The following is a 23083-nucleotide window of genomic DNA, read 5'->3' as shown; positions in this document are numbered from 1 at the left end:
TAAACTGCTGCAGCTCAAATATCACTGTGTTCAGGAAAGAAACCTTTGCACAGTGATACTCCCTTTTGTTTATGAAAGTCCTTGAGGATGATGGATCACCATAATGAGAATTCTCTTTAAAGGATCCCAACTTAATTTTAAAGTGCAGCAGTGATCCTCATTCCAATGGGGGAAAAGTCCTTGGTCTAAGAAACAACCAAGATTGTGTTTTTGAAGACGCATACATTTCTGTGGAATTAGATATACTTTTATAGCAAAACTTAATCATGAACAAAATGCTTTCTGTTTTTTCCCAAGCATCTAGAAGAAAGTATAGCTGCCTGACAATTTTATTCCTCTGGCTGTTGGCCAGGATTTGGCCTGGTATTCAGTAGAACCAGCCTCTGAAGATTTCTTCTTTGTCCAGGAGCAAAATACAGGTCCAGGGACCTATGTCCTCCCGCCACCCCTATGCAGTGATATTTTTCAATCTGGTTATAATTAAGCCACTACTTTAGCCATTTCTGTAAGATTCCTGCAGGGAGTAGGACTACATAGCTTGTAAGTTCCCCTCCCAGGCCCAAAGCCATTGATTCTGCTCTCAAATAGCTGAACTTCAGCCTCCTTGCATTTCTGATGGTTGCAGAATCCAACAGCATTTACAGCCTGAAACAGGCCACTGAGCAGAGCATCTAAATGTGGGCGATGTCCACTAGTTCCTTTCCTTCACATTAGAAAAAAATTAAATCTGCAAGTTGCTGCCAAGCCACCGGCTAGTTGTCCCTTGAGTAGAGTTGCCAGATTTAGCAAATAAAAATCCATAACATCTAGTGAGATGTGAACTTCAAATAAACACCCACTAATTTTTTTTAATATAAGTGTGCCCTGTGCAATACTTGGGACATAGTTATGCTAAAAAAGATTTCGTCATTTTTTTATCTGAAATTCAAATATAACTGGAAATTCTGTATTTTATCTGGCAGTCTTATCTTCGAGGAGTTCTGTTTCAACTTCCCTCCAGGGTGGCATGGATCTCATTTTATTGCCTGTGGGTTTGTCTCCCACGTCATTTTCCCATGACAACATTTCTGCTTCCTTCTGTTGCACAGAGATGCCTCGGCTCTCTGCTGCTTTCCTAGTTTGGCATGTACTTCCTTGCTTCCCAGTCATCGCCCAGGCTTTATCTCCACTTGGAATATTTAAATCACCAAATTTCATTCTTTCTTAGTTTTTCCTGAGATGCCAGTAGGACTTCAGAAAAACAGGAATTCTATGTTGTGCGAGGGGGCTATAAATGCAAACACATTCAGGAGCCATTAGGCAGTATGAACATTTGAAGCAGGACAGATGATGTCCAATAGATGATGGTGGAGTCTGTGTCCAACAGCAGAGTGCAAGCCATTCCTAAAGACATTTCCAAAAGCTTTATAAATTGCCCTGCTGGCCAGATCGAGTATATCTGCTCAGCTAATGTGCTGTCCATCTCTTGGTTAAAGGCAAAGTACTTCCCAAAGTCTTTTCCTTGGAACAGTTAGGTCTTGCAAAATATTAAAGTAAGTTTGAGAAACATTGTGTGTCCCCTCTTGAGTACTGATGCAAAGTTTGCTAACTAGACCTAAGTTCTCAGAGGACAGAAGTAACATCTTTTATGTCATTTGCTTTGTCCCCAGAGCTTAGCGTGTAGAAGTCCCTGAATAAGTATTTGTTCAATGAATAAATAAAGATTGAAGTTTTAGTCATTTTCTGCCTTCCATGTCTTATTCGTCATGAGAAACCAATATTTTAAATATAAACTTTGGATGAAAACCAAGCTGTACAAGATTGTTAAAGATTCTTGTGACTGAGAAATTAATTGAATTTAACGTATGATATCTAAGTTTCGAACCTGGGTCTTGCGAGCTGAATCTGGCCCTGGGATGTATTTTATTTGGCCAGTGCAGTGTTTTAGAGAAATGTGAACTTTCATGCCTTGAGACAGATATGAGTCGACAGCTCGCCAATGTCTTCACTACCCACTATTGTCTCATGAGCTCTCTCCCCTTATACCTCTTACCTGGTCTCTGGAGGCATTTGAGTTTCAGCATCTGCTAGGGGATGATTCATCAACTTGAAGAACACAGATATGATGTAAGAGTTTTAGGTTAAGTCCCAGATCTTCCACTCAGTAACTGTATGACTTTGCACAAGTTATTTACCTAAGCTTTGGGTTCCTCATTTGCAAATAAAATGCTGATGATAATAGTACTTACTTCATAGAGCTGCTAAAGAGTATCCAATGATACAATAAATGTAAACTGCTTAGCACACATCTGGCACATAGTAAATGTCGTACAAATTTTCTTTATATAATAATAACAGTTGATGTTATTGCTGTTTTGGTTTCACATGTATGAAGGCTGGATTCTGGAATTAGCAGAATGACTTGCGAGCCCAGAAACTGGATGTCAATCTCCTTTTCAAAGTCTAGAAGGAAGGCAGATGATGAATGAATGTTGGCCGTTGTTTAATTTTGCTCTCTGATGTTTCCCAACCACCTAGAAATGTGCCTAGCGTATAACAAATGCTCAGGATGTATTTAGTGAAGTAAATGAATGAACTGTAGACTCCTAGATGGATTTCGTTAGGATCACAAAACCTCATGAATTTAAGTGGCTGGGCCTCTTCCAGCTAATCCCTAGGCTTGGGCAATCGGATCTCTGGGTGAAGACCATACACTGCCTCACAACAGGAATTGGAGCAACACCCAGTAAAGCCTCCAGGAAGATCTTCCTTGATCCTTGTAACCCCTCCCACTTTGAATCAGGGCAGGTCTGTGTGACCAGTAGAACACAGCAGAAGTGAGAGTGTGTGACTTTCAAGGCTCAGCCAAAAACATGTACATATTGAAGCTTATGTCTGAGTCTCTTGGATCCCTTGCTCTGGGGGAAGCCAGCTGCCCTGCTGTGAAGATATCCATGCGGCTCTGTGGAGGCGCCCATGGGGAGAGGAACTGAGGCCTTCTGCCAATAGCCAGCATCACTTGCCAATCATGTAAGTGAGTTACTTCAAACAAAATCCTCCAGCCCCAGTTAAGCTTTCAGATGGTGGCAGCCAAGGCTGACATCTGATGCAACCTCAGGAGAGACCCTGAGCCAGAACTGCTCAGCCAAGCTCACCTGAATTCCTGACACACAGGAACAGAGGGGTACCCAGAAAAATCATTTTTGGCGTTTTAAACCACTAAAATTTGGAATAATTTGTTATGCAGCAATAGATAACAAATACAAAAGGGATTTGATCTGGGTTGGCATTTCAGACAGTGTGTTCCAGACAGATTATCACTGAAGTACAAAGAACACTGACATAAAATTGTTTTATGTCCATTATTGATAAGTATTTCATAGACCTTGTCACATTTATCAGTGCTCCAAAGAGGTCCTAAGATGCACGTGGTTTGTAAGGAGCAGCTCTACTGTGCAGATTGCAACTCCTGAAGCCAGTTTTCTGGAAAACAGAGAACATATGAAGGGCCCCAAGGAGCGATAAGAAAGGAATATCACTGAACAAATGAATCAGGGGATCCAGAAACACCACCAGCACCTTCTCTTTGGTGTTGGAGATAAAAATAGCAACAAGTCAACACTTAAGACTCTTTCAGAATCCAGCGAGGGACAGAATACCTCCATGAGGACTTAATTCGCAATTCACAGTATTCGGCTTGTGGCCAGCTTACACCTGCAGTGCTGTGGTCCACTCTTCCTGTGACATATTTTGAGGTCACTGACAAGTAAGAGGCCATCCAGAGGATGCGCTGCCTGAGAAAATAGGGGTGTTGAGCAGGGAGGAGGGAAGCCCAAGCGAACTGAAGGTGGTACCTGCCTCAAAGTATGCGAAGGTATCACAAGGAAGATAGACGACCTGCTCTGACTTGTTCCTGAGCACAGAACAAAGACCAGTGAAGGAACGAACAGGAGGGTAGATCCCAGCTCAACAATGAACTTGTTGTCAAAGCTGCCCACTGTGAGGGAGTGAGCCACCACTGCTGATGGGTGGGGGTGAGGAGTGGCCCCCGCTCAGGCATGCTGTGAAGGGGTGTGCTGCGAGGTGTAAACCGTCAGCTGACCTCTGCGCTCCCTCGTATCTCCAACGTGTGAGGAAGCTGCAGCAGAAAACGTGGAAGGGTAAGATCTCTCACGGCACATGGCATAATAGGAGCAGCCTGGGCTTTGCAGTCAGAAGGGGTTTAACTCCTGAATCCATCGTGAGAAGCTGTGTGCGCCCAGGTAAATTACTTACCTCCTCAGTTCTCAGTTCCTCGTGTGTTAGGCGAGGTCTGATAATGCCTGCTGAATGAGCTTACTGTGAAAAGCAGACGTAGTAGTGAGCAAGCACGTGAGCAAGTAGTGGCAAGCACGTGGTACATCAGGGAATTCATTAGAGCATCACTCTCAGTGTTCTAGCATGAGATTTACTGGGCTTAGACACATTTTGTTAATAGCCAGGTCACTGCTGGGTGGGCCCCTCAGGCAGCTGGGGAAAGCTGTGACCGCTCCAACTACAAAAAGGGCTCCCCTGCCCTCTTCCCAAGGCCACCTATTATGTCACCTTTGCGAAGACCTGCAGATGCCTTCCACTAGCATGGCCACCAGCACCTCCCTTCCACTGGTCCTTGGTCAGAACACTTAGGGAGCCGAGAGAGATCCTTCCACATTACACGCAGGGCTGTTTTACAGTGGAATGCAAGGTGCTCAGAGGCAAGGAAAGGGCCTGACTCTGCTGACACACTGAAGATGTGACTCCGTGGAGTTTGACCCAGCTCAGTCAGGACAGTGGCTTCGAACAGCCAAGTGAAGCCAGGTGGCAGCTTTCTCCACTGCTGCCAGACACAAGTCCAGTTATAAAACTAACACCAGCGTATCCACCATGAAGGTCAAGAAATAGAAGCCTGCTGAAGGCTGCCTTCTTTTTACCTTACCTGCTGCTCTTTCACGTGAAGCTGTTATCCCCACTTTTGTTTTCCTTATTCCCCTGGTCTTCTTTCTGTTTTCCCCCTTTTTGGTAGTTATTTCACCTATATGTTTGTTCCTGTAAACACACATACACATGTGAACCTAGCTGGGGAAGGAAAGACTGGGGGTGGTGTTAACGCTCTTTGACAGAAGTTCCGGGAGAAGACAAGCTGAGTAGAGTTTCTGGCTCATGTCTGGTTTGAGGCCCTCCTAGGGGGAGGTCAGTGGACAGGGCGTCTGGCAGAGCCGGTGTGCAGCAGAAATACGGTCAGAGGGAGTTGTTACGGGCTGACTCTATCCCCTCCTCCTCAAATTCATATGTTGAAGCCCTAACCCCTAGTACTGCAGAGGGTAACTGTATTTGGAGATAGGGCCTTATAATAAGGTGATTAAGTTAAAAGGAGGCCTTTAGGGGAGGCCCTAATCCAGTCTGACGGGTATCCTTGCAAGAAGAAATTTGGATACAGCAAGAGACACCAGGGATGTACATGCACAGAAGAAAGGTCATGTGAGGACTCAGTGAGAAGACTGCTGTCTGCAAGCCCAGGGTGCAGGCCCCTGGAGAAGGCAGACCTGCCCACACCTTGATCTTGTGCTTTCAGCCCCTAGAACAGTGAGAAAGTACATTTCTGTTGTTGAAGGCTTGCGGTCTGTTGTCTTTTGTCATGGCGGCTGGAGAAGACGGATACGGGAGTGGATGCTCTCTGTGCCGTTCCACCTCCGGCTCTCAGGAGCAGGTCTTCTACTGGTGAAATCATCTCCCTCGTCTGATCCAGGCAGCGGGGCATGGAGGACAGAAACTTGACCAGAACAAAAAAACACAAGCCAAGCACTAGTAAGAATCTGCACCAGCCAGGTGCACCTGGGCACTCTTTCCTTGGGTTAAAAGGACGGTGTAGTGGCACTGGAGATCTTGGTGATGAAAGCCGTTACTGGATGTTTTTTCTCGAGCTGGACTGCTCCCATGGGGACCAGTTGCCTCTGTGTGTGGTGTTCAGCTGTTATGCGGGGTTTCCCCCTTTAAAATCCTCCTGAACTTTCTTGTTGGAAGCGTGTGGGATCCATGTTCTCTCTCCGGTGTCCTGATATTTCCCAGTGACTGAGGGTGTACTTTCGCCCAATGTGCTGGGTACCTAGTGAACCTTTTGGCCTAATAACTCGCATCCTGTAGTTACGGACTCTTTTTTTTTTTAACAATATCTTTCTTCATCATACAGATTTAAAGCTTTTTATACCAGTTAGTTCTTTATTTATTGAGGTATAGGTGATGTACAACATCATATAAGTTCCAGGTGTACAACAGGGATTCACAGTTTTTAAAGGTCATTCTCTGTAGTTATTATAAAATATCGGCTTTTTGTCTTGTTTATTATGTTTCTATTTTATTTCTCCTTTCTTTCTGAAATGCTCGTTATTGAGATGATCAATTCCCTGATTTGAGCAGTGACTGTCTTTTTGTTTGTTTTCCAAATCTTGTTTTTTCCTTGTCCTGTTTTCTGAAAGATTTCTTCAACTTTATATTCCAGCCTCATACACTTTTAATTAAAGAGCTCTTTTTAATTCTGTTTATTTTTTATTTTCTATTTGTTGTTCCCTTTTTTAATAGCTTTCCAGGTTTGGTGCATAGGTACACTGTCTTGTCTCTGAGGATACTGTTGATTTTGTTGGACTTTCTCATGTGTGTGTGTGTGTGTGTGATTTGGTGCCCAGCTTTCATACTGGGCGCTTTCCTTAGACAGCTGGTCATTCTTGCTTGTATATTCATGCCTAAGACGGGGGACCTAAACTTGTGATAGAAATTCTGGGCGTGTGGGTGTGGCTTGCCCACTCTGAGCTTCACAGTAGAGTGATTTTGCCTATTTCTTAGGAAAGGCCTAAAGTCAGTATCTGTACTCCTTTCTTCTCCTTCCTTCTCCTCCTCCTCCTGGGGGCAGGGAGAGGATGTAAATAGGTTTGTTTATTCATTTATTTAAATGAAGGTACTGGGGATTGAACCCAGGACCTCGTGTATGCCAAGCATGCGCTCTACCACTGAGCTAAACCTTCCCCTCTTCTGTACTTCTTTCTTCTTGAGCTGATCAGATTCCCTGGGAAAGGTTTTCCAGTCTCCTCCATGGAAGATGGGAGTTTGGCTGCCAGCGTTCTGGGATCCAGTGGGAGATGAAGGCAGGGGGTCTGAGCATCAGTGTGCATGTGGTTCTTCTGGCACAGTTCCCATCCCCTTCAGCTGTGATGGCATCCCCTGCTCCAGAGACATTCTGTTACACCTTCTTCAGAGAAAATTCCTCCAGTTGTCTCACTTGATTGGGGAGGGGAAACCTCACAGCATCTTGGAGCACGGGGGAAAAATTAAGGATTTTTAATTTTTATTTAATATATGTCAAAAAATAAAAACAAATGTATCCATCAAATAGTTTTTCCTATTCTTCTCTCCTTTAATCCCCCTTTCATCCCCAGTTCCCAAAGAGATCTGGTGCTGCCCTTCGCTGACCTTTGAGGATTCTGCAGGATAAATAGGGTCTGTCCTCAGCCTTCCCACTACCAGTTTTAGGTCTGCTCAACTACCCGCTTTCCAGCTTTCAGAGGTTGGGTGTCTCTGTCTTCTCTCCCTTGATGTCGTTTGCAAAAGAAATCGCTTTACTATGGTTTTAGAGGTTTCTGGAGGGGTTGAAATCAGATGTATATTCAACCCACCATATTAACCCAGTAGCTTCCCTGCTGACTGGCTATGTTCTCTCCTCATCTGGATTACTTCTCTCGATTCTGGCTATTAAAATCTCAGTTTTTGAGAAGGTCCAGCTCAAATGCCACGTCTTTCATAAAGCTGTTCTAATATGGAAAGCCTTCCTGTTTTTCTTTCCTCATAGCACTTACCTTATTCTGATACCCACACCCCCCCACACACTACAGGGTGACAGGTAAATAATAAGTGGTTTATTGATATTATAAGATACATGATACGATTATCTTATCTATGTTTTAGGACTTATGGTCACTTTCTTGGATTATAAATTTTGGGCATCATGGTCAGAGCCTGAGGATCGGGTCTGGGTGCCAGCTCTGATAAGTTTTCTCTGTGAGTCCTTCTGGCAAGTTATTTAATCTCTCTGTGTTTGTTTCCTCATCCCAAAATAGAACCTAAAAACTTAGGAGATGAAAACTGAACCTACAGAATTAGTCATAAGGCAAAATCAAATTCAGAATCCAAGCAAGTCATGCCTTCATTATAGATGATGTGGATTTAGATATACTACCTGCTCTTATTACTATATCCTCTTTCTCCTTAACAGTGTTTTTTTTTTGAAGCTCAAAGGATTTTATTGAATGTGGCACGTGCCACGATAATCTAATGGGCCGTGAGATATCAGTGAGTATTTTTAATGACTTATCTGAGTGCTCGCTGAAGAGCCCTGCAGAGTCCCTTTGAGGCATAGGTGTCTGAGGAATATTTGTTGAATTGAATAAAATACGTCAGTATTTAGGGCGATATCATATGTGAAAGTGCAGGTACATAGTCATGCGTCTGTGTTTCGGTCCTTGGAGAGGTTGGTGTGCGTCATCTGTCCCAGAATGTTGGAAAAAACCCAATTCATCTGGCAGTTTGGCCTGTTTTTCCTTCTGAAGGCCCTGGAACTGTATGCATTTGTCTTAAATGCTACAGTCCCCAAAGCCAGAGAATGCCAAAAGTAGGGTGTGGTATAATCATGACCAAAGGGAGGGTACGTCATCTCCTTGTTTTAAGAGCTCTACAAGCCTTGAAGCATTAAAGACAGTTTGCCAGTTTGGGAATCTGCCCTGTTGAATCATGATGATCTCAAACTCTGTCTCCCACCCTCCCCCACCCCCCACCCCAGCTCTGTGTGTGTGTGTGTGATATCTAGTACTTAGGTTTGCCTGTTCACTAGAGCTATTTACATGAGCACGGGAGCTTTGCGACTTACACATCAGCTCTTGTTCGCCTGTGGTCCCAATTCTGAGTTTATGAAATTGTAATCGATTGCCTCGGAGTCAGTCATGATGTCACAAGCCGAGCACAGTAACTTCAGGGGGGTAATCAACTGAAGGAACGGATGGACTTCTGAGCAACAAAGACCCTATCATCATGTAAATGGTCCCAGCAACCAAAACCACAGAAGGAGAGGGAAGGAATGGAAACACGAACACGTCAGCCTCCATGGCTCTGCTGGACCCAGCCCTTCTCAAAGCTTTGCCTAAAAGATTTGTGTCCTGTTAACACAGGCAGTAAGAGGTAGGAGAGGAACCCACAACAGAACGCTTTCCTTTTTGAGCAGCAGAATCCAAACACTCTGCTTTAAAGGGTTTGGTTAGTGAGTTTGTGGAACACTAAACCCCTTGAATTGTTCAATTTTAATCCTTGGATTTGTTTGCCCACCTTGTCTTCTTTCTGTAGTGCTTTAAATCAGAGCTTCTCAAACTTAGATGTGTGAGTCACCCAGGGGTGTTGTGAAGCTGTGGGTTCTGAGCCGGCAGGTCTGGGAAGAGGCAGGATTCTGCATTTCTAACAAGACCCTTTTGCTGCCGATGCTCCTTGTCCTCAGATCATCACACTGAGTGATGAGGCCTTTGAACTCAGAACCCAAATTTCAGTCAAAAGAAGGATCCTCTGGTTGAAAAGCTTTTAGGTAGACTTCCTTGTGGCTACTGATAACATGACTGTGTTTCCCAGCTGCTGAGCCGCATGTTTCTTCACAGTTTAACTTTTTCTGAAATTGATATGTGGTATCCAAAACTTTTGCATCTATTGAGCAAATGAGTAAATTGTGACATATGAGATGTTGGAATATATGTGAAATTTGCAGTCCGTAAAACTTGTTTATCCACTTGTTACCTCAGTTATCTGCATTGGTAGCACCACATGGGGGCCAAATTTTAACTTAACATTTGTTCACTGATACTTTCACCAAACACTTGGTAGCACACTGGATTCATCTGGAAAACTTTAAAAAGTGTCATGGCCTGGGCCCCAGACCCAGAGATTCTGAGACGGTAGTTCTCCCTGACATGATCTGAGTGTGCAGCAAACTTTGAGAATTACTGTGTTAAAATACCTTCATGACGATCCTGCAGTTTCAGAACACTGAAGCAACGCGTTGTTGTGTCCACGGCAGGCCAGGCAGAGCAGGAGACATTGCTCCATCTCTTAGAAGAGATCGTAGACGTCTCAAAGGTCGGAGAGGCTGGTTGTGGGTTAAGCAGGACCCCCAGGCCGGTCATCCCTCAGTAGACGCTTCCTGACCACATTGCAGAGCCGTTGTTTCACGTCTAGGGATATGTCAAAGCTGCCACTTTCCCCAAGTTGAAAATGCAGGCGAAATCCCGGTTTCATTCTGTGGTGCCTCAAAATCATGCTGACCCTGAGAAGGTGGAGGTCAAAGTCGTGAGCACAAGTTGTGAAAAGCCACAGGTCATTGTGATACAAGGCGTGGCTGCCTTATGGGCAAGGATGGGTCCAAACATTTCTTCCATCCCGAATGTGAAGGATGTTTGGACTTAAATTGTGACACTAAATAAGACAGGACCCTTGTTGTAGGAGGGACGCTTTGTGAGTGAGATGAAGGTAAAGTTTCAGCTGCTGCTTGGCGGGGCTCACTGGGTCCCCCGGAGCCCTGCCTTTCCGTCTGACAGTCTGGCCTCCGTTCTCCAGAGAAGAGCTAAGGAAGAAGCTCCGTAGGCTGGTGCTTCCATGAGGTGGCATTCAGAACTGGAGGCCCCAACCTCACACTCACACTGGGTTCTTTGGGTGGGTCAGGTTTTTGTTCTTACAGAATGGGGAAGGCAGACTTAGATGCCTCCTGGCCCCTAATTTGGTGGTCAGTCCAAGCCTGTGCTGCAGGCGCCCTGCTAGTCATTAGACTCTCGTGTGCGCTAGGAGGGAGCGAAATGCGTGGACTTAGCATCCCAGTCTCCATGCAGACACCCTTGGAAGGGGAAGCTGGGCTGGGAGATGGCTGGAATGAACTTGTTTGCAAGCTGGGCCCTGGGAGGCATGTCAGCAGCTTGAGGAGAAGCAGTATTGGGGAGATTCCCCAAAGAGCAGCATAATTGGTTTAGCAGGTTTGGTTTAATTGAGACTCATGGTCAGCAACTCCACCCTGAATATGACCCAGGACTGAGCTGGACCTCAGAGCAGGACTGGTACCTTGAGAGACTAGCTAGACTGGGCCATAAATGTGGGTTCCTGGCCTGAGCAAAAACCCATGTGCATAGACGGTGTGGATGTACCGCCCCATGTACCCCCAGACACGTTGGGGTTCACCTGTAGCCACAGCGGACAGGCCATGGAAACACTGACATTCCTGTCTCACGTGCCTGAGCTCATCTCAGGCCAGCTCCTCTTGTGCCCCACTTATCCTTCACCTTCTCAGAGACTTCAGTTCTGTAACCATTATCATCCTCCCCCATCATCGATTTTTGCCTATTAGATTATTCCTATAAGCATATAAAAAACCTTGATATAAATTTAAAAGATAGCAGTAAAATTCCTTTTTGCTTCAAAACTTCCCAAACTTACTTCTTAAAATTACTTTCTCACCTCCCATTCTTCCTCCTCAAGCATTCCACCTCAACCCTGAAATGGCTATTATTGGGGTCAACAATGAATTACTTTTTGTCCATAGCTAATAGTCTGTCCTCATTTTACTTTTAACAGTTTTCTGACATGGTGGGCCACACCCTTTTTGTTGAAATCCTCTCCTCTTTAGAGTACCCTCATTCCCCACCCCCTCCTTTTCTTTCTGTCTGACTTGTGTAGTCTCTTCATTCCTCGAAGTGTTCAAATGCCCGAGAGCTTTGTCCTTATTAACAAATAGCCCTTGAGTTTTTAATGTTAAGTATTATGTTTTTTATTTCCATAAATTCTATTTTTTTCCAAATTGATCATTTGAAGCTTATTTTTTGCTCATATTTTTCTACTCCACTTTTTAACTTATTTAAATATTTTATACACAGTTATTTTATGTTCTCTAAGAATTCCATCATCTGAAGTTCTTAGAAGTCTAATGGTTTTTTGTTTCTGGTGGCTCTTTCAGTAGCTTGGTTCCTTATGAATTTAGTAATTTTTAATAAAAAACTCACTATTTCATTGAAATAGAATCATGAGGGGCCTGAATAACAGGTACATTCCTCTAAGAAAATTTCTGTTTCCTTTTTCCAGGATCCAAGGGCTGTTTTAATTTAATTTCTCAGTTTGAGATTTCCTTGTCGTCCAAGGTAGAATAAACTTGAGCCCCAGAATATTCTTTCCTCCAAATGGAATTGCAGTTTGAGACATAAAAGTTTCCACGATGGCACCTTTTTCTAGCCTTTTCCCCCAAGCTTTTCACTGAGAGGAGGGCCCTCATTATCATCTCCCCGTCTTGTTTGCCCAACCTAGTCTCCGTGTGATCATTAATCCCCAGAGCTCTAGACGCCTAATAACACTGCCCCAGGGCAGACCCAGCTTCCCCATTAACTAACTCACCACTCTGGTTTCAGTTCACGAAGTAGATTTTCGCCCATGTGGCTCTACCGTACTTTCATACAATTTCAGCTGTGCATTAAAAAGCATGTTGTAGTTGATTCAGCACTAGGGGTTCTGCGGCGGGAGGACTTTCAGAGCAGCTGATCTGCCACACTGCTGGCAGCAAAATTCCCTCCCTGTGAGTTCTTCTCCCTTGGGTCCTACCTTCTTCACTCTGCTCCCGCCACGTGGGCCTTCTTTCTGTAACTCACAGTATAAAGCTCACAGCTGTCTCAGCACCTTTCCACCCCATATTTGTGTTCCTTAAAAGGCTCTTTCCTCCAGTTCTTCAGGTGGTTGCACTTTATCACCATTCAGGTCTCAACTCAAATGACCCATCCTCAGATTCTCCCCTGATCACTCTCACTTTCTCTCACTTTAACTTAATGTCTTCTATATAGACTTTTCTAGAACTTAAAATTGGTTTATTTACTGATTTGATTATGTGTTATTCTCTAGGATATAAACTGTTTTAGGGAAGGGAATCCTGGTCTGGGAAAGTGGAAACACACGGACACTTTAAAAGTAAATATTTGTTGACTGCTTTGGTAGTTTGGTTCTTGTCTTCTGCTGAGATTCTTCTTTCTCTGTCATCTAGTTTTGGATGGAAGCTAGGGCCATTTTCATAGTTACAGTAGCCAGCTTACTATAGGAGGGTCACTATGGAAGTGCCATCTCGTGTATTCTAACAGGCAAAATGCTCACCCTCTGTGTGTGTGTGTATAAATGTGTTGTAAGCATAGAAGACGTGCACCTGTACAACCCACACCCACAACTCCTGGCATGATCAAAACCCAAAAACTATGATTTAATCTCTGCTTTTGTACGCCAGGGATGTCGTGGAATGATCCCTTCTTTAATTCATAGTTCAATCCCATTAGTTTTTAAGAGCTCTGTAGCTGGGGCGACAAGGGAAACTCCAAATTTCTCCCAACGCATAAAGCCCTGGAAAGGCTCTTTCTGGTGGCAGGTGAGTGACTAACTCCTTTATGGAAGTTCCTTGAAGTTTACAAGTTTGGTTGTTTGACTCTGAATGAAATAAATGATTATCCTTTCACTGACAGTGCTAAATATTGCTGTAGGTGTAATATTATGTTATCAGTGATGTTGACGATCAAAGGACTATTTAGGACCCAAGAATTTTGAGTCAGGATAGATTTGTGAGTCATGTGCTATATAGAGGGGTTATTAAAACTACTTAACAACCACCATTGCATGGATGCTGGCCTTGGCACTAGAGTGGAAGTCTCCTGCTGTGCCAGGTCAGGTTGGAGGGGAAGCATCAGTAGGTTTTCATATTTGTTCTTAAACTGTGGAATCAAATAAACTATAATTTATTTGCAAAGTATTCTTAAACGTTCTCAAGTAATGCCTCTTAGTCCCCTTCCCATGTATTACTATTGGTTTCATCCACGTATGGTGTGAGTTTTAGAGAGCTTAGCTGTTAACTTCTCTCTCTCAGAAGACTGACTGCATTCAAAAACCTTTTTAAAATGATTGGCCATGGAGAATTATCTCTGCAGAGAATCTCCCATCTATTAAGTGAACAACTATAATCTCCTTTCTATTTCTGTTTCCCCACTATGGGTGACCAACATAAGCCTAGTTAATCCAGAAATTTAGCAATAAAGTTTAGTTTAGCATCTGCTTCTTCAAGTCTTTGACCAGAACTGCATGTAAATCCGTGTGAGGCTCATCTTTCTTCCTTCTGGTCACCTGGATTAGGGGCTTCTGTGATACAAGGGAAGGAACCTGACTTTCAGAGTCTGAAGACTTTTGGAGAAGATAAAAGAGTCAGTCCCTCACAAGTACCTGTGATCTACAGTCGTTGCTCAAAAATGTTGTTGGACCTGAGGTCTACGTGGGAAGCAGAAAGGCTGGCTGAGAGGAAGTGAAAGAAGCTAGATGCTCTTAATAATTCACAACCTGGACAATTAGACTTAATACTCAGTGTCCACAAGGTCACTCAGTCTTTTGATGGAATCCAAGGACCCTGCATACCTAATCTAGATGCAAAGTCCTCACACCTTTCTTGGGATCTTCCCAAAATACTTTCGGGTTTCCAATTAACAGGTTTTTTAAAAAATTGGGCCAACATGGGAGAACTGTTTAACAACTTTGTCACGGGGAAATAGAAATATCTTTCTTATATTTTAAATGGACCTCCGTTTTTTTAAAAAAGTAACCTTTTATTTCATCAAATGTAGACTGTGTCATAAAAAAAGGAGATGGGAATAAGAACTGACATTTTATAGCAGGAAAGAAACAATTATCAGAAATACTGCATTCGTGGTAAGAGGAGCAGCAGTTGAAGTTTGGGGTAGGGGGTATGCTAAGAGAAGGGCAGGAGAAAAAAACTGTTTTACAAATGAGATTTCTTTAGCTTCCAGAAATAGAGAAAGTAGTTTACATACTCCTGCACATCTGTGTAGACTTGCAAAATGTGCTTTGCCTAATTCTTAGGTTGTACTGTTTATGCCATTGGTATGCAGAGGACCAGTGCCGCTTTAATATTTATGATGTTAACAAACTCCTCCTGTCCCAGCCTCTGCTTATAGTGGTGGATAGGGACAAGCACTAGAATTTCAAAGATCATGGAATTTAGAGTCAGAAGGGACCCTGGATATCAACTATTCTTTGGGGGCAAAAAAAGATCTCTTCCAGCTCCAGTCAAAATGCTTTTATTTTCTAGGCAAAACCAGTAGGAAGGTAGCAAACCATACTGAAGGGGAAAATTCCGTGTTCGAAACTACACAATTCTGTATCGAATGCTGGGCCTAGATATTCAGACCCAATGTGCCACAGGGTTAGCATAAGTGTGATCCGCAGAAGAAAAGAAGTTCCTCCCAGACGAGCTGTCCCTTGTAGATTTTATTCCCCACGTTGTTTTTGATGTTGTCATTTTTTCAAAGGCTTCAAATACGGCTGCAATTTCAACACCACCCCCCAACACACAAACACACACACACACACACACACACACACACACACACACAGAGTAAGATGTATTGACTGCATTCCCACGTCCAATTTCTTGTGCACACTCATCGTTCTTAGCTCCTGCTCAGTGGACGGCTCTTTGGCTCTTCACTCTTCGGCATCTTTCCTTGCCGATCGTAAAAATCCCTTCCCTTATCCCAGGGTTTCTGTGACAGCAAAGCATAATCACTCGGCCTCTGCTGCCGAGCATCCCATACGAGCCCTTTCTTGGGGTGAGGTCTCCTTCCACGGTCCCTCCTGGCTCCGCATCTCCATGATCATCCCACCTTCTAACCTCTAGCCATCTCTCTAAATGAAGCATCAGCAAGGCTGTCACTCTGTTTAAAAAGAGGGCTTTGCTCATTTCTGAGTTTCTCTGGTTTCTTAAGTGTAGCTCGAGCTCCCATTTCTTTTGAAAATAACTTTTCCTAAAAAGGAACATATCCTGAACCACTTAATGTGCTTACCAGTTCATTTCACTTTTGATCCAGCGATTGTCTCTAACAGTGTGATGAGCCCATATTGCCTACTCATAAGGAGGTGAGTGCGCAGTGAAAGGCTGTCTTTGGGAGTCAGTAAAGAGCCGAGGATCCGGAGCTCTGTGACCGCACAGCCTCGACTCACCACTCCCAGCTCCAGGCTCCCTGTGAGGCCGGGGGGACCATGTGCGCCACCTCACGTGCTTGGCTGGAATTCTAGTTTGCACATGTTTAAGGGGTACATGTCTCTGCAGAGCTCCTCTCCCATCCTGGTTCCCTTTTTTCCTCTGTTCCCCCATTAGTGTTTGATTTGGGAATAATTTAAAAAATGAACCAGAATAGCGGCAAGGCAAGTGGGTTTTCCTTTTTCCTTTTTTTCTTTCCATTTCACTTCCTTGTTTTCTACTCCTTTTCTCTTCACCTTCTTTTATGCCTCCAACATCCCCCTCTGTTCAAAATGGAAAACTCTGTGGTCCAGTTAACGCCACCCCAGGAAGGCCGAGAGGAAGGCAGGGCAACAAGTGAGGGAGTTTGCTTCGGAGGCCTTGCATGCCTGTGGGCTCCAACTCAGAAGCTATCTCCAAATCCGGTCCTCAGAGAGACGTTTCAAGGGCTGAAAGAAGGCATGACTGGACCATCCTGCCTGGGGTTTGCTATGCCTTAATTTTTTTTTAATTCCTAATTATCTTGCAAAGAGCACAATTTAACTTAAATAGAAACGTATAAAAACACATGAAATTTTTGGTAATTTTTTTCCTTTATTAATATATTCCAAACCTCTCCTCTTCCAATAAAAGAGAAAAAAGAAAGGGGGAGGGAGGAAGGAAGGAGAGAAGGAAGAAGTGGGCATGGACCAGCCCTCTCTCCACCTTGAGAGGCCCTGGCTGTGGAGGAACAGGAACAGGGAAGGTGGACTGACTCGGTGATCCTCCAGGCTCCACCACCAACCAGCCTGGATCCTGGAAAACCTCCCCCTCTGAGCCTTGCAGTGCTTGGGTCTGGACTGAGGTGATAGGCCAGAAGTCTTTTATGATCTCCTCCAGAGATAGCAACTTTCCATGATTCTGGTAGCCCCTTTGTAGAAGGGACAGATTTAAAGTTAAGGCTTCATACTCCAGATTTTCAGGAAGAAGATAAAAAGGACCTGATTATTTTTCCCTGCCTTGCCCCAGAGACACTTTGAAAGGAAGCATTTGTCAAACATCACTTGAAGTGGCCAGGTTCAGCGGCATGGCTAAGTCAGGCTACCAGGAGTGAAGCCAAGCACGGGATGGAGGACTTAGCTAAATTGTCTGGCAGAGGCCTGGGAGACAAGGTCTTTTGAGAAGCATTGACTGTATCAGGAATTGAAATGAGCTGGAGAGGCTGGTGAAAGCAGGAATCCTCATGACAAATGCAGATGTGACCAGCAGGAGGTTTGCCTACAGGAAGAATACAGAAAGAGGTCCTCAGAGAGGCATCCATCATATCCACAAATACTTCCTTAAAAGCTACCTTTAAATAATGGAAAATGCATGTTAATGTGTGTGGACAATGGAAGCCCGGGATCAGCCTCCTATTGTACAGTATGTGGAGGAATAGCTGAGCCTCACGTCTGTTGAGAGGCCAGATGTCCACAGGGACTGAAGCTGACTGTGAAATCCAGGCCTGCTTCTCACTTTGTCCATCACACCAATTCTGACAGTGAATAATTTCCCTTTCCTCCTTCAGGGTTTTCCAATTTTACAGCCTTTATACATTCAACCAATAGTGGTTTCAACATTCTAATGAGTCCTAGCCATCTCTGCGAGTTAGCAGGCATGCCCGGGACCCAGGCTGTGGGAGGGGAGCACGATCAGGCCTGGGGTGGAGCCGCGGCTGGGTTAGCATCATTGGAAATGCAGACTTTTGTGCAGCATGTTCCCGTGGGGTTTATGTTGATGTTCTCCCAAGTTAGGCTGTCCATCCAGAAATCTGAAAGCCAGGACAAAATACTGGTACCATGAGAAGACTGACACCTGAGCAGGAATGGAGTCTCTGTAGCACTGTGATCGCCCCGAGCAGAGGGTCTTGCCGGCTGGAAAGCAGGAGCTGAACCAGAAGATATCTGATGATGATTTAAGCATTCAGCCCTGTTCCTTAGGCCAGCCAGGGCAGACAGAAGGAAAGAGGATGTTTACATGTTTCATCTGTCCAGGGCTTGCTGTACACCAAGATCTTTACCTACTTTATCCCTTTTATTCCCCAAAATGACTGTGTAAGTTCTCTATGCTGTTACTTCCTCCACCTGGCAGATAAGAATACTTACTGAAGGTTTCTCCCACAGCTGGCAAGGGACAGAGCCAGGACTTGGCTTCTGGCCTGCCTACACCACACTTGCTCCAGCCATCCTATGAGGCTGCCCCAACCTTGAGATCTGGCATTCATTTAGAGGGAAAAAGATGGAAACGGGACCAGGATGAGATCACCAGGACTCAGGGTTATAGCTGAGGACCCACCTGAAATTGCAGCTCTAGGATGTCTGAGAAGGAAATGAAATTGCTCACCCGCCACTTGTGGTTGTGATTCACCTCTCCAGGGAGTGTTTCCAGAAGGACACAGACCAGCCCATCAGCCTCCCCGAGGGGCACAGTCTCTAGCATTCCCAGTGAGGTCAGCTGTCCCAGCTGGGCCCCCAGCAATGGAACAGCGTCAGGCCTCAGAAAAGCACGTGGCCACCATCCTTCGAGATGCAGCCCACATTGGAGGAGAGGCTCTGAGTGGATGGTAGGAAGGAATTGTTAAGTAGAGGGCCGGTCCGGGCAGCCAACAAAGCATGTGGAATCTCTACCTAGAGGTCTTTAAGAGGGCAGAACACCATCTGTCTGGCATGAGACGGGAGGCAAGGGGTTCAGGTGCTTATGAAGACAAACTTAGTAGAGTCTGACTCTTCCGAAACGCCTCTTCAATGTGGCACCTGTTGTTCAAGAGCCACCACTGGTGACACACAACGGCCTCATTCATTGTAGCATTTTGTTGGCTACTTGCCTGAGTGTATTTTTGGCTTCACATCCATCCTAAAGTCCTGGAGGGCGGGGAACATTTCTTAACTTCTTTTGTGATCATTTCCTCCAGTGCCTAACATTCATTCATTTAACAAATATTTATTGAGTGCCAACTGTGTGTCAGGCACTGGGTTTGTAAAGCAGAATAAGGCTTAGCCCCGGTCATTAGAGAGGTTACTTCTGACACAGCAACCAGGTGGGATACGCTGTGATTAGCGTGATGCTTAGAGGGTTCTTACTGAGGAAGGAAAGTTTTATATGATGCACAGAATAGATGCTCAGTGAAATGTTTGCTGAATGAAATATATGCTTATGGAATAAGACAAGTAAGGGAAGGCGTGCTCCACTAAGGACTGTTGTGACAGACTGTTCATTTTGGTTCATTTTGGGTCATCTCCCGCTCAGCCTCTACCTTATAGGATCATATAATTTTTAAGGTTAAAAGGGCTTTATGTCATTTAATTGGACCCCCAGATTTTTACCGAGGAGAAAACAGACCCAGAGAGGCTGCCTTGCCTCAGTTTACCACATCATCACCGTGGAAGCTGCATTTCCTCCATCCTCACCAGCTCTTTCCGCTAGACAACGGGCGCTTCAAGGCCCACAGGCTAGTGCAGCATCCTTAATAACCCTAGTTATTGCCTTGATTGAGCTTTCCCTAATCAAAGCACAGCCCTCATGGAAGGGAATTTCCAAAAAGCTGCCTGAGGCTGCTGATCAACAATTCATTTTTAGCATTTCCTTTTAAATCGCTCTAAGTCGTTGCACCTGGGTCACAGTGACAGCTGAATAAGGGGGCTGAGCAGCAACGTTCCGGGCACCAGGTTGGTGAGCCCCCTCCGCCATGTATATGCATGAGCTCGCCATTTACATAAAGTGAAAAAAGCAGCGCTCCCATTAATCACCGCATTCATCTTAATAATTAGTGGCAATAATGTTGAAGAGCGGTGGTCTCCACATCGATCTCCGAGGCACCACGGGCTATTTCTGTTGCAGATGAACGATCATCAAGAGTGACAAGTTGATGTCTTTGGATCGACCACCCCAGTTCCATGTGCTTTACAGCCTGGCAGCTGGGCCGGAAGCTGGGGTGATCGGTGGGGCTAATGCTGTCCCTCTAACAAGGCCAGTAAAAAGGAGTGATGTGACACCTGGGAGGGGGGCTGGAGAAAAAGTCCCTGACCACTTTAAGGGGTCCTCTCTCTGCCATATGCATAGTAAACTAGCCGTAACTGAAAAGCAAGAGGCTATTTGTCATAAAGATTACGACTCTCTGGTTAAGCACCTGAAAGTCTACCACTTGCACTCAGACCTTCTCCATAAAAGATTGGCTTGGGGTCTGTAATTTGCCAATACTTCTGGGTCAAGAGAAAGTCATTTCAGATCAGAAATGTAATAGGATGTTTTAAGGCCCGTGGTACAGTGCCAGAAAGGATGGCAGTATTAATAATTTTCATGGGTTTTTTTTTTTTTAAAGAGGCCCTATCAGGTTTAAAAAAAAAAAACAGAAGTCACAAAGGAATCAACTCTAAGATTTGAAGAGAAACTACGGAGGACTTCATTAATACAAAAGGGGAAGATTAGTCAGAGAACAAAAGAATAAGGAAGGAGGCAAGGATGGAGAGAGGAAAGGAACTGTAATAATGTAAGACTGGTGAGTAAAAACTAGGGAGGAATTAAAACAAAGACTCCTCAACTTTTAAGATCCATGAGCTCATCCTGGATATTTCCCCCTCTGTGACAAGAGGAAGACAATGTGTGAGTGGCAGGCAAATTCGGGTTTTACATGTAAATATTTTCAAAGTGGAACAACAATTAAATTTCTCCTGAGGTCCTGGTGGGCAGAGGGTGGTCAGCACAGCATTAGGGTTGATTTGGGAAATTTGATGCTGTTTATTTCTTTGCTTTCTCAGCTTCTATTCACCACTAAAGGTCTGAACCTACCTTTGTGAACACTCATTCTGTTTCCATTAGAAGGTGAGGTTTGTATTATCCACGGAAAATTGATAAAAACTCCTAAAGAGAGTGCAGGTGTTTCCAAGGGCTATTTGTTTTCTTAGAGATTTTTCAAATACAACTGCCTTCCTCCCTCTCCCCAGTGACATGGAAGTCTGCATACCCCTCACCGCTTACCGGGTCTCTGCACTTGAAGATTCTCTATTAGAGGGACAGACACATTGAATCTGGTCAGCCTCTGCACATAAATCATCTTGGAGAAAGAAAAGGTTTAATTTATTCAAGCAGCCAGCTATTTTGTACATAACGGGTTGACCTCAGTAATTCTTTTTCCATAGTACATGGGGTGTGTGTGTGTGTGTGTGTGAGTGTGGTGGTGGTGTTATGAGTAGTTTTGTATGAAACACAACCGACTCAACTTTTGGGACAAGATACGTGATTCTTAAAACTGAGCACTTTGAGAATTTTTGTTGCTACACATTCTTTTCTCCTCTTTGCAGCATTATCTGGTTTTGGTATCTAGAGAGAGGCTTTGTTACAGCTCCGTACTGGGTTTTGAAGGGAAGGAAAGGGAAGGGTCCAACTGTAAAACATCTAATAAACACGTATGCAAATAAACACCAGGGCTGACACTTGTCCTCCTGAATGAAGTCCATAAAGATCGGGTCTTGCACAATCCTTAGAAGCAATTCCCATTCCTCCCTGGAGACTGAGGATGCTCAAAAGAAAGCGTCTCTTCTATGCAGGTTTGGAACCAGGGCAAGGACGCTGGGATGTGAACAATAGCATTCTCCAAGAGTCCTTGCTGGGTGGCAGCAGGGAAAGAAAGGATGCTAGCAAGTGATGACAGGATCTGGGACCTTTGGCTTGAAGAATTACAGCATTTGAGCCGACAGAGGAGGAACACAGTGGAGGTCAGTGTGGGACAGTGGAGGTCTGTCCATTCTGACCTTGGAGTAGGCTGACCCTGTTTAACCAAAATGGCCACCTTCCTGGGGCATGGAGTGCTTGGCTTGGTCTTCTGGGTGAGCTCTGGGCATTTTGCAAGGCTAGATTTCTCCCTTTGCACCCTCCTTCGTGAAGTGTCTTGCTGTGCCTGGTTCTTTTGCCATACTGCTCATTGTCTGGAGTGTGCATGAGTGTTTTTAATTGGATTCTCTGAAATGCATTTCTGATACTGATTTGGTTACATTATATTCTATTCTGTTATCAAACAAATTTGCTGTCAAACAAAAGATCGATGTTATTGTAATGTCCTGCTTGATGGATTAAATGGGATATTATTCAAGTCTTATTAAACAATCAAGAAAAACACACTGGGACATGCTTTCATTCGCAGCTGCTAACAAATACAGTGTATGTGATCTGTGATTAAGAAACAAAGAAGGAGCAGTTATTTTCAGATTAATTAAACAAACAAGTAGGATTTAGGGACCAGGATTTTTAAAGCCCAGTACAGTTCTTTGAAACATGTTTGGTAAAGGACATAATTTACTTTAACTACATGAGTGAACACTTAAGAATATAAAATCTTTCAGTGACGCAATTCTGGATTAATTGCCCGGAACTATCGCAGCACCATAAACAAAACCGTTCCAGGGATGGACCTTTCAGAGGAGTTTCTTTTTTTTTTTTTCCCCTTGTGAGTAAATGTCCATTTAGAGAGCTTTTCTAAATTTAGAAGCAGTGTTCATCAATCATTTATAATAAGCGCCGAGTAACTCCACTCCGCCGTCTGCCTGAGATGCACCCCGCGGGCGGAGAGCCCTCCCCTCAGAGCGCTTGCATCGCGGGACTGGCATTCACTCCATTACCAGGGCCTGACCTTTGTGTTTCTCAGACTTTGCTCTCAAGATGCCCAGAGAAAGCAAATATTAAATCAGTAGAAATCGCTCCCTTATCTCAGCCTTCCTGGCTCTATATTATCTTTAAACCTGCCCCCCTCCACCCCCATCGCCGGCTTTCCATGCAGTTGGCTGCGTTTGGCTCCTTCTGTCTGATGCTGTTTCCGCTAATGGCTGGAGAAATGGAACATTACACCATTTAACGTGTGTGGGTCACATTAATCACAGAAAATTCTTTTAATGTCTCAGAAGTAACTGTCAAACTGGACATACTGAATCTATTTAAACTAAAGCATGCCATTTTTTATCTACAGTG

This window comes from Vicugna pacos, chromosome 15 (genome assembly GCF_048564905.1).
Source record: "Vicugna pacos chromosome 15, VicPac4, whole genome shotgun sequence".
In the NCBI taxonomy this organism is placed as follows: Eukaryota; Metazoa; Chordata; class Mammalia; order Artiodactyla; family Camelidae; genus Vicugna; species Vicugna pacos.
The sequence above is the reverse complement of the archived record's forward strand: the minus strand, read 5'-3'. Positions refer to the sequence as shown.